Here is a 20,339-nt window from a genome sequence, read left to right on the forward strand (position 1 = left end):
ATAGTTAATATTTTACCAAATATAGATATTATTAATCTCTCTATAATTATATAGGTGTTATGTTAATTATATCTATATAATATATGTGTTATCAATATAATTATATTGTCAATTTAATGAATATTAATTATAACATATTCATTATATTATTAATATCTATATGATATCTATCCATTTGTTTATATACAGATTTATTTTAAGCAATTGGTGCATGTGATTGGGGCTGGCAAGTGTGAAGTCTGCAGGGCCGGCCTGGGGGCTGGAGACCCAGGGCAGGGCTGAGGCTACAGCTTGAGTCTGAAAGCAGTGTGGAGGCAGAACTCCCTCTTCCTTGGCGGAATTCAGTCTTATTTTCTTAAGGTCTTCAACTGATTAGATGAGCTCACTCACATTATAGAGGCTAAACTGCTTTACACAAAGTCTACAGGCTTGGGAGTTCCCGTTGTGGCTCAGTGGTTAACGAATCTGACTAGGAACCATGAGGTTGTGGGTTTGATCCCTGGCCTCGCTCAGTGGGTTAAGGATCCAGTGTTGTGGTGAGCTGTGGTGTAGGTTGCAGATGCAGCTCGGATCCCGTGTTGTTATGGCTGTGGCATAGGCCTGCGGCTACAGCTCCAATTCGACCCCTAGCCTGGGAACCTCCAAATGCCACAGGAGCAGCCCTAGAAAAGGCAAAAAGACAAAAAATAAAAAAGAAAAAAAAAAGTCTACAGGCTTAAGTGATAATCTCATCTAAAACATACCCTCACAGCAACACCTAGACTGGTGGTTGGCCCCAAACTGGGTACCAGGGCCAAGCCAGTTTACACATAAAATTAACCACCACAGGGGATAATAAGAATACTTGGTTCAGAGAGGTTTGGGGAAAATTAAATGTTTATGTCTAAAAAAGTCTTTGCACAGGACTTGATAACGGACTCTGTGTCCCAAGATTTTAAGGCAGATTTGACTCATGACTTGAGACTAAGTTTTAGTTTAAAATATTAAAAAATGTGACCACTGGGTAGAATACAAGCTGACCATGTGACAGCCTGTTTCAGACTCCTGAGTCTCAGCCACACTGATCAGCCTCCTGCCACAGGCTTCAGAGGTCCTGGAATTTGAGGGGTGACATACTTGTAGCACAGAGATACTTCTAGGCTTATGGACTTTTCAAAAACTCAACCTTCTGCTCTTGAAAGACAATAAAGAAACTTTGTGGGGACAGTCAACTTTTCATGGGTGTTTGCATGCCCTGTGGCCCCAGTAATTTAGAACATGGAGGAGTAAGTTAAGGACTCATTTAACCCTGTCTTACCCAGTGCTTGCCCTGGAGTTGGAAAAAAGGCACTTAAGAATGTGGCTTCCATGTATGTCTTTCTCTCCCTGGTATGAAATATGGCCTCAAAGAAAACTTTTCTGTTTCCATTTCAAGGTCCTTTTGTGAGCAGAGAAACTGGGTAGTTGCTGGTGGAATGCTACCTTTCCAAGATTTATTAGGAGTCGCGGAGGGCTCCGTAAACTCGGAAGGTAGCTTTTGTATCCTGCAGCACTCAAGACTGATTTAATTTCATGTCAGCCCTGGAACAGCAACCACAATATGAACTGCAAGTTTATAAATTGCTCCTTGGAGCAGCTGACCTTGCAGGTGGGGGAGTCAAACAGAGCGGAAAAGTAGAGGAAGCCAGCAGCCTGAGAATCAGTATACCAAGCGAGCGGGCAGATACATTTCACCAAACTGGAGTTCTCATCTGCCCCCCATTTCACCCTCAAGCCCCTTCTTTCCTTTGAGTTTGTCCCCTGCCCAAAATACTCATTATTTTTCCCCCAGAAGGATGTCAGGTGGGTTAGTGAGGAAGAAACTGAGTTATGCTTCCATCGTGTATAGGGTCTTCTGGATTTTCAAAGATCATTTCATCAAACTCTGCTCACAAGCCACTCCAAATAAGCCCCATAAAGCCTAATTTATGTCTCCTCTCACGATAGAATCCCCGATGGGAATGTTAAAACAAACTGATGTCACTAAGAAAACAAAGCTAATACTCAGAAGCACTGAATTCTTACAGGAGCTAGAAATGTGGTTTGGACTCAGAGCATCAATTAAGTCAGGCCTTAAAATGAGCAAGCAATACCCAGTGTTATTGGAAGAAAAGCACACACTGCATATCAGGATAAATCTCCTATCAGTCAATTAGTTCCATCGCAGTGAGGTGCTGTCTATGTGGGCAGTGGCAGCTCACATTCCCTTTGGACCCAGCATGGACAGCCAACGTGAGGACAGCCTTACCTTGGTGGCAGGGTGGTCTCAGTAGTTTGAGATGTATGTCAGGCCCTCAGAACGCATATCTGCAGTGAATTCTAAAAAACAAATAAAAAAATTTAAAAAGCAAATTTCTTACAGCAGACATGTAATCTAAAATGCAGCCATGGCAGTGACCTGGATAAGTTAAGAAGTCATCCCTGCTCTTGGGCAGCTTAGTCTTGTGGGAGAGGCTGTGGTTAAAAATAAATTATACTGGAGTTCCCATCATGGCTTAGCGGTTAGCAAAACCAACTAGCATCCATGAGGGCATGGGTTCGATCCCTGGCCTTGCTCAGTGGGTTTAAGGGCCCGGCATTGCCATGAGTTGTGGCGTAGGTCACAAACATGGCTCAGATCCTGTGTGCTGTGGCTCTGGTGTAGGCTGGCAGCTGTAGCTCCGATTTGACCCTTAGCCTGGGAACTTCCATATGCTGCAGGTGAGGCCCTAAAAAGACAAAAAAAGGGCAAAAAAATTATACTACAATTTGCTATGTGCTGTAAGATAGATGCTCTTGGAGCATAGAAGAGTCAATCAGGGAAGGCTTCCTGGAGGTGGTAGCATTTGAGATGAACATTGACTGGTGAGTTGTTTGTTTATTTGGCTAGGTAGAACAAGAGCAAAGCCAGGAAGAGAAAGTCACAGAGTTGTGAAAGGGCCAAAAATGTTCCAGGAAAGGTCAGAATTTAGTGTGTTGGAAGCAGAAGTCATGTGATCAGTGATTGCATGGATCGGGGGAGAGAGCTTAGGAGCAGTCTTCTAACAGCCTAGGAGTGGAGATGGGTCTTTAGAGACTCCAGGAAATGGCTGTAAGAGTGGGGAAGGAAGAAGGCACTTGGGAGGTATTTGTGATCAATTGAGGGTGGTTAGGCTGTAAGTGAGAGAAGAGAGCTGAGGATACACAAATTTCTTACCAGGAAGTCTAGACAGAGGGTCACCCTGAAGAACCAAGTCATTACTCAACTAATTGGAAAGGCTTGTAATGGCAGATACCAATTGCTATGGCAGCTTGCATGGGAGAGAAATGGGGGCATGTGGGTGGAAAGTTTTCCCTGAGATCCTTTAAAAATCTCCTTTCAAACTAATGACAACTGTGCCAGTTCAAGAAGTCGCTCCAACTACATGGAAAAGCATTTGTGTCCAACTCCACAAACTGGGTTAATGTGGACAGAGAATCTTGACAACAGTTACACACTATTTTCCATATTCAATTACAGAATTTGTGTTTAAATTACAAAATGTTGGCATTCCCGTTGTGGCGCAGCAAAAATGAATTCAACTAGTAACCAGGAGGTTGCATGTTCCATTCCTGGCCTCGCTCAGTGGGTTATGGATCCGGTGTTGCTGTGAGCTGTGCTGTAGGGGTGTAGGTCACAGATGCATTTCAGATCCTGCACTGCTGTGGCTGTGGCGTAGGCCAGCAGCTGTAGCTTCGATTCTACCCCTAGGCTGGGAACCTCCATATGCTGCGGGTGTGGCCCTAAAAAAAAAAAAATACAAAATGTTTCCATCTTTGACCCAAAGTAAGATCATGTTCAACTAAACTTTAAAATATGCAATTTCATTTTAGTCTGATGAGGAATTATTGTACTTGACAAGGACCTCAGAAGAGACCAATCTCTTCAAAGTTAAAATAGCACAGAATATTCATCTAAGAAATTCTTTATAGGAGGTACTACACTTTTTTTTTTTTTTCTGGAACACTTTTCCTTTATCAGATCTAGTGGCTCATACATGTAATAAATTACTTCTTTCAAAGTGAAATTCCGTCTAGGTGGAGCTACCCTCGTTCTACATGGGCATATGTCTACCTGTGAAAACACTAAGCCATTTCCACAGCCAATATCTGATTCAGTAGCAGCATCATAAACCTTACTGTCATTAATTTTACACAGCAAGAGCCAAATTTCATATAAAGTGATTTTTCTTTGGCTTTTCCTTTCTCATCATATTTTAGTAACATTTCTATTGAAAGTGTCTCATTTCTAAAGTGGAGAGAAAAGGAACAGTACTACAATGAACCACGAATGAACCAAAGCTAACAATGCGGTTGCTAAGAACTAACTTAAATTAAATGCATTCATTTGTGTGAACTATGCTACAAATAACCTTGTTTAATGGTAATATTTAGAAAAATATACTAGCTGTGAAAGTAAACACATGAAAATATTTGCATGCATTGGCATTTAAAAATCAACCTGGAGGAGTTCCTGTCATGGCTCAGTGGTTAATGAGTCCAATTAGGAACCATGAGGTTGTGGGTTCGACCCCTGGCCTCGCTCAGTGGGTTAAGGATCCAGCGTCGCTGTGAGCTGTGGTGTGGGTCGCAGACGCGGCTCGATCCCCAGTTGCTGTGGCTTTGGCGTAGGCTGGCAGCTACAGCTCTGATTAGACCCCTAGCCTGGGAACCTCCATATGCTGCAGGTGCAGCCCTAGAAAAAAAAGACAAAAAAAAAATCAATCTGGATATTATAAAAAATCAGGAAGTTCCTTATACTAATAATGAGACAAAGAAATCTCTCCTATATATGTACATGTATAACTGATTCACTTCATTGTACACCTGAAGCTAATATAACATCGTAAGTCAACTCCACTCCAATAAAATTTTAAAAAAGGAATCTCTCCTGTTGTAAGTGAAATTGTATGTTTAAGACATTTAATAAAATACTATATTTTATATAGTCATTTATAAAATTAATGTTAAGCTGTTTCCTAAATATCAAGCATAGGATCAATATTTAATTATAACCTGCTAAGTTAAAATTAGAACATTTGGGCATTTGAAGAATAGATTTGAAGTTTTGTCCCCAATTTCCAATTTTGCACTGTCCTTACCTACACATAATATCTTGAAAGGCAAAGTACAACACTAGCAAAATTCTGGCTTAACAAATGATATAGGTTGGAAACTCAGTTTTGATTTTTTTGAAACTCAATATGTCTACACAAAAGTTAAGTTTTATTATTTTAGGCTTTATTTAGGTGACTTTCTTGTGAATAAAAAGAAGAAAGGATGGAGTGCCTGGAATTTGTAGATTTCAAATCTAATGGAAACCTTTCATACATCCATCAGATGTTTTGGAATCTTCCTCGTAGAATTTAGGGTTACATACATAAAATAAAACAATAAATAATTCCAGAAAAATACATTTGGAAAGGATCTGAATAACCTTGATTTGAAGCCCTCCAGAAAAAGATCTTTCATAGGTTTTTGGGGTTTTTTTTGTAACAATTTAGACATTAATATTTTTGCAATCATGTTTTTGGGGTTTATTGAATAATTTCTCAATAATATGCTTTGCCAAAAATATGTTATATATTTATTTGTTTTTTTCTTTTTTGGCCATGCTGGCAGTATATGGAAGTTGCTGGGCCAGGGATTGAATCCAAGATGCAGCTGTGACCTACGCAGCAATGCTGCATCTTTAACCCACTGTGCTGGGCTGGGATCAAACCCATGACACCTCAGAGACAATGCCAGATCCCTCACCTGCTGCACCACAGCAGGAACTTCCTCTCTCCAAAATATGTTACTTTTAAATTCTGAAGGTTAACATTGAAAATATATTAATACACTAGTAAAACATAAAAACTTACCCTAATTCAATGTTGTACATGTCAATTTTGTAAATGACTCAGCAGATAGGACATTTCTTTATCTTTTTGTCATTTTTAGGGGTGCACCTGTAGAATATAGAGGTTCCCAGGCTAGGAGTCCAATCAGAGCTGTAGCTGCTGGCCTGCACCAGAGCCACAGCAACTCAGGATTCAAGCTGCATCTGCAACCTACACCACAGTTCACAGCAATGCCGGATCCTTAAACCACTGAGCAAGGCCAGGGATTGAACCTACATCCTCATGGATGCTAGTCGGGTTCATTAACCGCCGAGCCACGATGGTAACTCCAGATATTTCTATAATCTCTATCTTCTCTTCTCAGTTCCTAGACCATGTTCCAGTTCAGCTTTTTTGAGTCTATTCCCATACTAACTCTGTGCTTCCTTACTGGTCACTGACCTCTCCAAACTATCTTTCACATCTTGGCATGACAGTCTTAAAGAATAGTTTTGGTCTTCATTGTTCAAACCACCCAGTAGCTTACCATTACCACCTGAATCAGTTACAAATAGAGTTTAGTTTGATAGTCAAAGGCTTTTAAGGTTTGGCTTTAGCCTACATTGCCAAGCATAGTTCCTTGTTATTCTGTGTCTTTTAAATTAACATCGAATGATTCTACCTAAACAGAAACAGATAATGGACTTGGAGAGCAGACCTGTGGTTGCCAGCAGAGAGTGGGAAGGAAGTGGGATGGATGGGGAGTTTGGGGTTGGTGGGTGCAAACTATTACACTTAGAATGGATGAGCCATTAGGTTCTACTATAACAGCACAGAGAACCACATACAGTCTCTTGGGGTGGAATGTAATGGAAGATAGAAGATAGAAGGAGATAAAGAATGTATATATATGTATGACTGGGTCACTATGCTGTAAAGCAGAAATTGACACAACACTGTAAATCAACTATACTCTAATAAAAAAAGAAAAATATATTACAAATAAATAAACATTTACATTTTTATTTATTATTTTTTAATAGTTATTTCCCCAATACAATTTTTTTCCTACTGTATAGCATGGTGACCCAGTTACACATACATGTACACATTCTATTTTCTCACATTATCATGCTCCATCATAAGTGACTGGACATAATTCCCAGTGCTACACAACAGGATCTCATTGCTAATCCATTCCAAAGGCAATGGTTTGTATCTATTAACCTCAAACTCCCCAATCACTCCACTCCCTCCCTTCCCCCTTGGTAGCCACAAGTCTATTCTGCAAGTCCATGGTTTTCTTTTCTGTGGAAAGGTTCATTTGTGCTATATATTAGATTCCAGATATAATGGTATTTGTCTTTCTCTTTCTGACTTGCTTCACTCGGGATGAGAGTCTCTAGTTCCATCCATGTTGTTGCAAATGGCATTATTTCATTCTTTTTTGTGGCTGAGTAGTATTCCATTGTGTATATGTACCACACCTTCCTAATCCAATCATCTGTCAATGGACATTTGGGTTGTTTCCATGTCTTGGCTTTTGTGAACAGAGCTGCAATGAACATGCGGGTGCATGTGTCTTTTTAAAGGAAAGTTTTGTCTGGATATATGCCCAAGAGTGGGGTTGCTGGGTCATGTGGTAGTTCCATGTACAGATTTCTAAGGTATCTCCATACCGATCTCCATAGTGGCTGTACCAGCTTACATTCCCACCAACAGGGCAGAAGGGTTCCCTTCAGCATTGTTAGTTGTGGACTTTTTAATGATGGCCATTCTGACTGGTGTGAAGTGGTATCTCATGGTAGTTTTGATTTGCATTTCTCTAATAATAAGGGATGTCGAGCATTTTTTCATGTGCTTGTTGGCCATCTGTACATATTCCTTGGAAAAATGTCTATTCAGGTCTTTTGCCCATTTTCAATTGGGTTGGGTTTTCTGCTGTTGAGTTGTATAAATTGTTTGTATATTTTAGAGATTAATCCCTTGTCAGTTGCATCATTTGAAATTATTTTCTCTCATTCTGTAAATTGTCTTTTTGTTTTCTTTTTGGTTTCCTTTGCTGTGCAAAAGCTTGTCAGTTTGATTAGGTCCCATTGGTTTATTTTCCCTTTTATATCTGTTGCTTTGGGAGACTGACCTGAGAAAATAATTCATAAGGTTGATGTCAGAGAATGTTTTGCATATGTTCTCTTCTAGGAGTTTGATGGTGTCTTGTCTTATATTTAAGTCTTTAAGCGATTTTGAGTTTATTTTCATGCATGGTGTGAGGGTGTATTCTGGTTTTATTTTTTTGTTTTTTGTTTTTTTTTATTACTCAAATGAATTTACCACATCTGTAGTTGTATAATGATCATCACAATCCAATTTCACAGTATTCTGGTTTCATTGATTTGGATGCAGCTGTCCAGGTTTCCCAGCAATTCTTGCCGAATAGACTGTCTTTTTCCCATTTTATGTTCTTGCCTCCTTTGTCAAAGATTGATTGACCATAGTGTCTGGGTTTATCTCTGTGTTCTCTATTCTGTCCCATTGGTCTATATGTCTGTTGTGGTACCAGTACCACACTGCCTTGATGGCTGTGGCTTTGTAATATTGCCTGAAGTCTGTGAGAGTTATGCCTCCTGCAACATTTACATTTTTTAATTGTATTCTTCATGGTTTTGAGAATCTAATAGTCCTACATGGTTTGTCAAAAAAAATAGCAGTTCCTGGTCTCTCAGGTGTGTGTTTCTTCAATTTTAGTGGATATTGCTAAATTACTCTGCAAAAGGACTGCACTAATTTATATCCTTATCAGTGGTATATGAGTTTCCATTTTCTACCTCCTCACCAACACTTAGTATTAGCAGAATATCCGCCAAACTGGTGGGTACAAAATTTAATTATATTGCTATCTTAGTTTACATATTCCTTACTACTAGTGAGGGTGAGCATATTTTAACATGTTTTTAGGTCATTAAATTCAGATCCATTTCCAGTAGGGTTGTAGGACTTTTTTTTTTTTCTTTTTAGGGCTGCACCCTTGGCATATGGAGGTTCCCAGGCTAGAGGTCTAATCAGAGCTGTAGCCATACCACAGCCACAGCAACGTGGGTTCTGAGCTGTGTCTATGACCTATACCACAGCTCACAGCAAACGCTGGAACTTTAACCCACTGAGCGAGGCCAGGGATCAAACCCACAACCTCATGGTTCCTGGTTGGATTTGTTAGCCACTGAGCCATGGAACTCCTGTGGGATGTCTAAAATACACTCTTTGTATGAATTTCTTTTTGCTACTTACATTGCATATCCTCTCCCAGTTTGTAACTGGCTATGTGTTTTTATTTATAGGGTATATTTTCATTTAATCATTTAAAAATAATAATGCAGTAAATTTATTAATCTACTCTTTTATGTTTTTGTTCATTTCATATTGTGTTCAAGAAATCTTTTTTTAGGCTGATATCATAAATAAATTTGACTATATTTTCTTTCAGAAGTCTTCGAGTTTACTTTTTAAGTTGAATCCCTGAAACTACTTGGAGTCTATTTTTGTGTGTAGTATGAATCTGGGACCGGATTTTATTTTTTCCACATCATCACCGATTTCCCATGAATTTTTATATTAATAGGTCATCATTTTTTTCTCTTAACTTATAATGCAATATCCCAATTAACTGTTAATATGCTGATATAAGAGAATTTCTAATGTAAACTCATTCTTGCATTCTTATGCTAAACAATAATTGGTCCTGATATATTTTTTTCCAGCACACTGCAGAGTCCAATATGCAAGCATTTTATTTGGAATTTCGTCTATATTCCAAAAGTAAGATGTCAATTATTTTTTTCATTGACTCATGAATTATTTAGAAGGATATTAATAGTCCAAAAGTATTTGGAGGATATTTTTTATTAATAATTACTAATTTAGTGGCATTCTACTGAGAGAATAGTCTCTCTACAGGTACTAAAATTCTTTAATATTTGTTGAGGTTTACTTTGTGCTTTAGTATGTGAAACGTTTTTGTAAATGGTGCTTTTGCCACAACACAATATTCTACTAGAAGAGATCTATATGGATATTTACATATTTGCATAAGTATAAACAATAATATGCATATATTTTATGAGATCTCAGGTTTTGAGATCATCTTTATCCCCGTGCGCTATAATATTATTTGTTGAAAAACAAGTTCCAAAAATATACTGCTTTTGTCCAGATGCTCATGTCCCAATGTTGAGAGTGTAATGCACTAAGAAAATGGCAAAACTTGAAGAAAACAGAATTACATAAGAGAGAAAAATGACTGTCCCAAATACTGCACCTAATCCTGATCAGGGACATGACCTTTGCTGTAGGTCTATCGGAATCTATTGCCAGGCTCTAGGGATTTTCACTATCTCTGTTTTTCTTACAAAACCATGCAAAAAGCACCTTAAACATATTTTCTGTCATTTTAATTTCATTAGTCAGGAAACAGCCGCTTCTTCTGAATAATAAGAGGATATCAAAATTCTGTTATTAAGCCAACTTTTTTTTTTTTTTTTTATGGCCACACCTGTGGCATATGGAAGTTCCCAGGCTAGGAGTCTAATCTGAGCTGCAGCTGCAGGCCTACTCCACAACCACAGCAACTCAGGATCCGAGCCAAATCTGCAACCTACACCACAGCATGCAGCATGAGGCAACTCCCAGATCCTTAACCAGCTGTGCGAGGACAGGGATGGAACCTGCATCCTCACGGACACTATGTAAGGTTCTGAATTCACTGAGTCACAACAGGAACTCCTCATGTTTTTGAAAATTATTTAACACTGTTCTCCAGGGCTCTAGCAACAGTGATGAGAAGCCAGGAAAATACTGGATAACTAAAGGAATCAGGGGATCTTATAGGAAGGGAAGGCTGAAGGCCAGTTGGTCCTGAGGATTGGATAACTGGCCCAGCCAATGAGCTCACCATAGAACCACAATTCCAGAGAGTAGATCAGCAGTGGTTGAGGAATAGTTTTTACGTGCTCCTGAAAATAAGTAAAATAAGTAATGATCCTTAAAAAAAATCCTTACCAAAAAGTAATGGAATTAGCTAAAGTGGCACCGATTTGTCACTTTCTTTTCTTTTTTTTTGCTTCATCTGTGGTATGTAGAAGTTCATGGGTCAGGGATTGTACCTGCGCCACAGCAGTGACCCAAGCCACTACAGTGACAATGCTGGATCCTTAGTCAAATCTAGACTTAATGAGGATTTAATAGCATTTTCCGCCCTCTCCAGAAATGTAATCTTAATCAATTCATCTGGAATTTTCTGATCAGGTACCAAGAAGGTAATGTCACATGGACCCTCTCCATCCTTGATCCCCAGAGGAAGAGGGGGCAATCTGTATGATAAAGACCGTTGGTGTTTCTCACCCCTACAACCCAAGAAGTGGTCCTAGCCCAAGATAACCATTTCTTTTGTTTGGCTAATGACTTCCTTGTCCTACCCTCCTTTCTATAATTGCCTTCCATTCAGTACCACTCCGGAGAGCATCCCTCCAGTTGCTAGAGGGGATGCTCTCTGATTCCTGAATTGCTGAATAAAGTCAATTGGATATTCAAATTTACTTCATTAAATGTTAGTTTTTAACATCAGCTTGGGCTGGCATGACAAAATGCCACAGACTGGATGGCTTAAATGACAGACATGTATTTCTCAGAGTTAGAGAGACTGGGAAGATCCTGGTGCCAGCTAGTTTAGTTCCTAATGTGAACATTCTTCCTGGCTTGAGACTGGCTGCCTTCTTGCTGTGTCTCACATGACAGGGAAGAAGAGGGAAAGCCCTGGTATCCCTTCTTTTTCTTCTAAGGACACTAATCCCATTGTAAAGTCTTCCAATTGTTAAAAAGAGAACCATAGGAGTTCCCTTGTGGTTCAGTGGGTTAAGGACCTAGCATTGTCACTGCTGTGGCTCTGGTTGCTGCTGTGGTATAGGTTTGACCCCTGGCCCAGGTACTTATGCATGCCATGGGTATGGCCAAAAAAGTAAAAGAAAACCACAGGCCCAAGATTGCATCACTTGTGATGAAAGTCCAGGATAACAAATCTAGATTTAATGTCTAATCTGATGAGATCAGGGTGTTCAGGGTGGTATGGCCATTGACTTAATATCTAATTTAATTGTAGTTTCAACCTCTCTCCCAGAAATGTAATCTTAATCAACAAGTTTGGAATTTTCTGGTTAAGCACAGGTAAAGTAATCTATCTCTAGGGCCCTCTCCATGCCCCAGAAAAAGAAGAGACATCTGCATGATAAAACTCTTTTCTGCCCTTCCTCCCCAAAGAAGATGTGTTGGCCTAAAAAAATAATCCTTTCTTTTCTCTTGCTAATAGCTCCCTTGTCTACCCTTCTTTCTATATAAGCCTTGCATTTTTACAATCCCTTGGAATACCCATCTAGTTGCTGGGTAAGATGTTGCCTGACTCAAATTATTGAATACAGACAATTAGATCTTTATATTTCCTTGGTTGAATTTTGTTTTATTTATTTATTTATTTATTTATTTATTTATTATTTATTCATTTATTTATTTATAGATTTGGTGGCAGAGGTGGGATTGAAGTGCATTTCCAAGAGAATTTGGGGACAACCAATACCTAGGGATGGTGCGCAGAGAACCCTTTTGAATTCACATTTTTCTTCTCACCATTTCCTAGGGCCATTGTGAAGTTCCTTTTGGTTGAGCTGCACTCTTTCTTTGTTTAACCTGCTTTCCTTTATAGGGCAGGTCAGTGTCAACTGGTCGAGGCCAACTGAGCTGCCAGACAGTTCTCCCCAGAGCCAAGCCCCTAGCCTTTCACACCACAATTCCCAGGATGTAGTAAAATCTTTTGGTTATTACCAACAGTGGAAAATCCCAACCCTTGACTCTGTTCCCAGATTTCATGTTAGGAAGTGTTGATGGTTTAGTTTGCAATTCCCCATTTGTTTGGAATCTTTGTCAAATTCCACATGGAGAGCTGTTAAAGGCCAGGATGCAGTAACATTTCTAGGTTACTGCTGACATATTAAGGTGAATGGGCTTGTCTTCTTTTGTGTACCAGCTTGTTTTATGTCCTGAGACCCAAAACCACACTTAGGCTTTCCCCATTACACCCTCCTAGATAAAGGTTCATTATCAAAACAATAGCCCAGAAATTGATGTCTCAACTATAATCAGGAAAGAAGATCATCCTCAAAGGCCCTATGGAAATTCAACATCAGCTTAAGCATCCCTGCATGGGCTCCTTCCAAAGTTTACAGCGTTCTGAGGGATTTCCTGGTAAACTGCTACGTTATTCCCTTAAACAGCTAAGGGGAAACTAAAATGAAAATTAATGGGGTCATTCAATACTGCTAAAAACATTTATTGTTTGTTCTGGCTAAAACCTGAAAAAATATTTGAAAAGATTTAGTAACTTTATGATCAGAAAACTGGCTCAATTGGAAGCTGATATTTAGAGCCTGATAGAAACTTTTTAGGCCTTCTCCTCTAAACTAAAAGGACTCAGAGGGAAAGAAACATTCCAACAGTGGGTGGACGGGTGTATCAGTTCTTTAATACCCTTTAAGTGGCAACCCGATTCTTTAAAACAGCTGTTCTTCTACAAATCTAGTCTTTACAGGACCGTAAGTGTGGCTTCCAAAACAATTCAAAGTCCACCCTTCTTTTTTGCCAGGCCTCAAACCTCTCCTGTTTATCTCTAATGGCTTGTCCCTGTGCCATAGAAAGAAAGAAATGTTAACTCCTATCTAAGTATTCTCATTCAAGCACAAACTTCAGGGAGATAATTATTATCAGAAGGAAAACAAAAAGTGAGGGAAAGGTCACATGAAATTTAGGGAATTAAGTTATGTTCTAAGATCACCTGTTTGCATGTGTGTGTCTGAATATATGTGTGGTAGAACTATGGTATTTTTCTACTCCTGGATGATGTTGACAAAATTAATTTGTAAAAGTGTTCCATGCAATTGGCTTGAAGACAAACTTATAAGGACTGTACATTCCAAAGTTCTCAAAAATATAACAGTAACTAGCCCAAATGTTTTTCTAGTTCACATGATCTAAGATAATTAGTATACAAAAACTAATTTAAATTTGTTGGTTTAATTAAAACAGATATATCTTTAGCGTTATCAGCCTTGACATATAATACTTTTATTCTACCTGGGCTTACAAATTTGTTAGCAAGAAAAATAGCTTGGTACTATCAAATTATCTTAAGTAATCTAAATATAATTCTTATGGGCAAATAAATTAAATAAATAGAAGTGGGATAAAATTTTATTTATTTATTTATTTATTTACTTTTAGGGCTCTACCCGCAGCATATGGAAGTTCCCAGGCGAGGGGTTGAAGCAGAACTGCAGCTTCCAACCTAGGTCACAGACACAGCAACGTGGGATCTGAGCAGCATTTGTGACCTACACCACAGCTCATGGCAATGCCAGATCCTTAGCCCACTGAGCAAGGCCAGGGACTGAACCCAAGTCCTCATGAATACTGGTCGGCTTTGTTACGGCTGAGGTACAATAGGAACTCCTGGGATAAAAATTTTAGGTGAATTTTTCATGGAAGTTTCCCGAATCTTTTTGAAACCTTAAAAGTTTTGCTAAGATTAAGTTAAATGATAAAAATTCATCAACTATCTAGATTATTCCCAAATTAAAAAAAAAACTTCATGAAACATAAATTACTGAACATAGATTAATTGATTTTGGGCTTCTTATAACAGAAAAACTAAAGATAAATTTGGATTGGTTAGTAAACATGCTTGATGCCACACTGAGGCACTGTATATGGAAAAGATATGTTTCTAGGAGTTCCCGTCGTGGCGCAGTGATTAACGAATCCGACTAGGAACCATGAGGTTGCGGGTTCGGTCCCTGCCCTTGCTCAGTGGGTGAAGGATCCGGCATTGCCATGAGCTGTGGTGTAGGTTGCAGACGCAGCTCAGATCCCGCGTTGCAGTGGCTCTGGCGTAGGCTGGTGGCTACGGCTCCAATTGGACCCCTAGCCTGGGAACCTCCATATGCCGCGGGAGCGGCCCAAAGAAATAGCAAAAAAAAAAAAAAAAAGATATGTTTCTAGAGATTATAAAAAGCCACAGAATGCTAATATAAAAGACAGTTTATAATTATTTACTTCTTAGTTTTCACTAGAAAGTAAAGTTTCTAAAGGCTAAGAATTCTAATTAATACATACAATTAAACCCACTGGAAATAATAAGGAAGCAACTCTGTATGATGGTTGTTTTTTTGTTTTTTTGTTTTGTTAAGAAAAGGTATGGGAATTAAGAGGCATTTTTGTTAAGGGAAATGAGAGTAATTTTGTCTGAAATAGGACTTCCAGTTATGAAAGGCAAACTGAAGGGATACTAAAGGCTGAAGCGAGAAAGAGAATTTTACCTTGTGTAATCAAGCTGGCGAAAATTGTTATTAAATTAAGCTTTAATATCAGCAGTGAACTTATATAAAACTAAAACTTAATTTTCTTTCATCTGCTAAATAGACAACTAAATATTGTTTCATATTGTTCTGTGATCCTGTTTAGTCAAGTACGCCAAACTTTGACATTTTTGACCTGGAAGAAACTTTGAGATTTTTTTCCCAAGGGCCCCTGGAGTATTCCAAAAGATTTGTTAAACTAATTAGATTTACTTGATATGTTAAATTACACAGGAAGCATTATCATATTAGAATCATATTAGAAGTAACATTAGGGAGTTCCCATCATGGCACAGTGGTTAACGAATCCAACTAGGAGCCATGAGGTTGTGGGTTCGATCCCTGGCCTTGGTCAGTGGGTTAAGGATCCGGCGTTGCCGTGAGCTGTGGTGCAGGTCGTAGTGGTGGCTCAGATCCCAGGCTGCTGTGTCTCTGGCATAGGCCGGTGGCTGCAGCTCTGATTAGAACCCTAGCCTGGAAACCTCCATATGCTGCGGGAAGTGGCCCTAGAAAAGGCAAAAAAAAAAAGAAAAAGAAGAAGTAACATTAAGTCATCCTTATGTTGTTTCTGTATAGGTGGATGTTATAAGTGTTCTAGAAATTATGTAACATTCCCGAAAGTCTGATATGACCCAGTGTAAAATATTGTCTGTAATCAAAATTGAGGCTCACATTAAAAAGACTGAACATGGGAGTTCCCTTCATGGCGCAGCAGAAAAGAATCTGACGAGAATCCATGAGGAAGTGGGTTCCATCCCTGGCCTTGGTCAGTGGGTTAAGGATCCAGTGTTGCCGTGAGCTATGGTATAGGTGGCAGATGAAGTTCAGATCCTGTGTTGCTGTGACTGTGGTGTAGGCCAGCAGCTGTAGCTCAGATTGGACTCCTAGCCTGGGAACTTCTATATGCTGTGGGTGGGGCCCTAAAAAGCAAAGCAAAAAAAGAGAAAAAGATTGAACATGAGTATCAGAGAAATGCCCCAGCTGACTTTCGTGCAAGGGCAGCAGAAATAGAATCTATAAAGACCGCGGTACATGTGCATACAATTCATTCCACTTCTGCAAAAAATGACCCTTCATTGCCAGAATTTTGCTATCTTGACGTCTTTGTAACATGACAATAGTCTGATTCTGAGTCAGAGAAGTCAGGATGGTCAACAGTGGCTGCTGAGCAACCCAAGATGGCTACTTAGTTTATTCTAGCTTCCTGGCTAATTCCATTTTTCTTTTTCTTTCTTTTTCTTTTGTTTTCTTCTCTTTCCTTCTGTCCTTCCTTCTTCCTTCCTTTCTTTCTTCTTTCCTTCCTTCCTTCTTTCTTTCTTTCCTTTCTTTCTTTCACATAGCTTTACTCACTATAGAGCATTTCAAAAAGACTATTTTCATCCCTAGAAAGAGGCCACAGACTCCTCTCTCCAGATACTTGAACACCTGTGGTGGGACTTCATTCAACTGCCACTTAACATAGACTATCGACGTGCTCCTCTAATTATATGTATGTTTCCCAGATGAGCTGAAGCATCCCCTTGCTGCAAGGCTGATGCCCTTGGAGTGGCAAAGAATGTGTAAGAGAATGTGTTCTTCCTATGGGGTGTACCTTCCACAGTCTCTGGTGATCAAGGCACCCACTTCGCCGGGCAAACTACATGAGCCTTAACAAAAACCTTGCAAACTTCTTGGAATTATCACCGTCTCTATCCCCCTCGAGCATTAGACAAGGTTGAGAGGCTTAAGAGACAAATTGCATTCAAGCAGAATGGGAATTAATAATATGAGATTAAATGAACTAAAGAGGATGATTATAATTTTTCTGACTTTGGGTTTAAAATATTGCTGGTTCCTAAAATTTTTTTTTTTCCAGATGTAAAGAAATCTTTTCTCTTAAGCTATGGACAGTTTGGTAAGAAATACCTTTAAGAATGACAATGAAACATTTTCTTTTCTCCCTACCTGCTCCCTCCAGAATTCAGAAACTCTCAGGGAGTATTCTTCTTTTCATACCCATTGTCAAACAAGTTAGTTTTACTATGATTATCTTTGGCTTAAAAAAAATGAAAGTAGTTGCAGAGAGAAAAATCATGTTTGCACTTTTGTAGAAATTAGATTCTAGTCCTGATAAACATCTTTGAAGTTCTGTTATACCTGTATACTGGACTGGATCCTGAATGTTCGATTTCCCTCCTGTATTTGGCTATGGTTCTCCAACTATCATTTGGAATTTTCTCCCTCCCTTTGGATTTTATACTGGGTCATATCAGACTTTCGGGAATGTTACATAATTTCTAGAACACTTATAACATCCACCTATACAGAAACAACATAAGGATGACTTAATGTTACTTCTTCTTTTTCTTTTTTTTTTTGCCTTTTCTAGGGCCACTTCCCGCAGCATATGGAGGTTTCCAGGCTAGGGTTCTAATCAGAGCTGCAGCCACCGGCCTATGCCAGAGACACAGCAGCCTGGGATCTGAGCCACCACTACGACCTGCACCACAGCTCACGGCAACGCCGGATCCTTAACCCACTGACCAAGGCCAGGGATCGAACCCACAACCTCATGGCTCCTAGTTGGATTCGTTAACCACTGTGCCATGATGGGAACTCCCTAATGTTACTTCTAATATGATTCTAATATGATAATGCTTCCTGTGTAATTTAACATATCAAGTAAATCTAATTAGTTAGAACAAAGACTGCCCTTAAATCTCTTTGGAAGGGCCTCTTTCAGGTCCACCTCTCACCCAGGTGGCACTCAGACTTCAGGGACTGGGGTCTTGAGTCGACATCTCCACAGGTGATGAAGGGTCCCCTGACCCCTGGTCCTGTACAAATGCTGGAAACCCGCTAATCAAATAGATGAGAAAAGGAAGCAGCTGACAGTGATGCAGGCTGTTTCCACCCAAGTTGATGGACCAAGACTTCATACTTTAAGAACACTTTCCTCTCCTTTTTTTCCTTTCCTTTTCTTTAGGATTGACCTGGAGAGATAACACAATCAGATAACACAATCATCTTTATCTCTCAGGCCACCGCTAAGTGCAGAGGTAGAGGAGGTAGGCGTGGGTACTTCTAGAATTTAGGATGACTCTATCTCACCCCAGGAGAAAATCTATAATGGACCCCTGGCTTAAATGAGCAAACAGCAATTCCTGTGAAGACAGCCATTCCCTGATTAGGAATAAATACAAATGGGAATATGATCAAAAATATAATTCTTTAATTCTTGAAGACACTGCAGATTCTGTTAAGGCATTCGTGGCCCAGCAAAGATGCTCCAAATCTCTGGCCAAGGTTCTCCTTAATAATAGCATAGACCTGAATTATCTTTTAAATGAGTTCCTGTGTGATAAAACCCTTGCCTGTTCCTTCCCCCCACAAAAGAAGATATCCTGGCCTGAGAAAAATCATCCTTTCTTTCCTCTTGCTAATAGCTCCCTTGCAACACCCTTCTTCCTATAAAAACTTTCCATTTGGCACAACCCCTTGGAGCACTCTTCTCCTTGACAGATGGGAGGCCACCCAATTCATGAATTGCTGGACAAAGCCAATTAGATCTTCAAATTTACTTGGTTGAATTTTATATTTTGTATACCCTCATGACTTCATCTAAACATAATTACCTTCCAAAAGCTCTGCTTCCAAATATCATCCCATTGTGGGTTAGGGTTTCAACGCATGAATTTTGTGGGAACCCAAACATCAGTCCATAACACCTGTCAACTATTAATTCCAGAGGTCTTAACCCTCAAAAAACTAGTAAGATAGGTTTCTGATTTCAACAAACTCTCTGCTGTTGGTTGTTGAACATTCAAGTTTCCTCCTTTCATGAAGTTTTCTCTTAATTCGTGCTCCCTTATCTAGTTTATAAGCTTACTCCTTAACTAACTGTCCAATTTTGCCTTGTTTCGGTCACTTTGTCCACAAGAGCTGTCATTTATTTTAATGATTTACTACCTCTAGCATGCAAAGCTAACAACACTCTCTTTTAACTGATGAAAACCTATTATTATACTATACTTGCACTTCCTTTATGTATGGAAATGTAACACAAAATATCACTTTAAGACAAATGGCTGTTTTTTTTGTGTGTGTGTGTGTGTATTTTTAGGGCCGCAGGCACAGCATGTGGAGGTTCCCAGGCTAGGGGTTGAATTGGAGCTGTAGCCACCAGCCTACACCACAGCCACAGCAAAGCGGGATCTGAGCATTGTCGGTGCCCTACACCACAGCTCATGGCAATGCCAGATCCTTAACCCACTGAGCAAGGCCAGGAATTGAACCTGCATCCTCATGGATATTAGTCAGATTTGTTTCTGCTTAGACACAACGGGAACTCCCATTTTAAGACAAATTTCAACGTATTTAACTAAACCTGGATTTCTCAACACAAGCCCATCAAAGGATGGAACTGCCTTCTTAAGGCTGAGGAGTCCTCAGCCTTTTCTTGGTGAGGCAGTGCTCCCATCTGATGCCGTCTCATCACCCCCCACACAATAGTGGAAGAGGCAGTGGGTGCAGAAGCACTTGAAAGCCTCTGAGGCACAGCTTGGAGATTGCCACTTGTTTGTTGGGGTTCCAGCTATAGACTGAATGCTTGTGTTCCCCTCAAGTTTATATGTTGAAATCCTAGCCCCCAGTGTGACAGTCTTTTGAGGCAGAGCCTTTGAGAGTTGATTAAGTCATGAGGGTGGAGCCTTCATGGATGGGATTAGTGCCCTTATAAAAGAGACCTCAGAGCAATCGCTCACCCCCTTCCGTCACGTGGGGACACAGTGAGAAGCTGGCCCTCTCTGAACAGGAAGAGGGTGCTCCCCAGACACGACATCTGCCAGGTGCTTTGATATCGGACTTTCCAGCCTCCAAAACTGTGAGAAATAATGTTTGTTGTTTACAAGTCACCCAGTTTTTGGTATTTTGGTATAGCAGCCTGAATGGACTAGGACATAAAATTGGTACTGGGTCATGGGGGTGCGGATGTTATAAATACCTACATGTTAATGAATAATATCACCTGCCACATCAGTAAGCAAAGGATGTTGTGGCCATCAAGCCATCACAT

Source organism: Phacochoerus africanus, chromosome 6 (assembly GCF_016906955.1).
Source record: "Phacochoerus africanus isolate WHEZ1 chromosome 6, ROS_Pafr_v1, whole genome shotgun sequence".
NCBI lineage: Eukaryota > Metazoa > Chordata > Mammalia > Artiodactyla > Suidae > Phacochoerus > Phacochoerus africanus.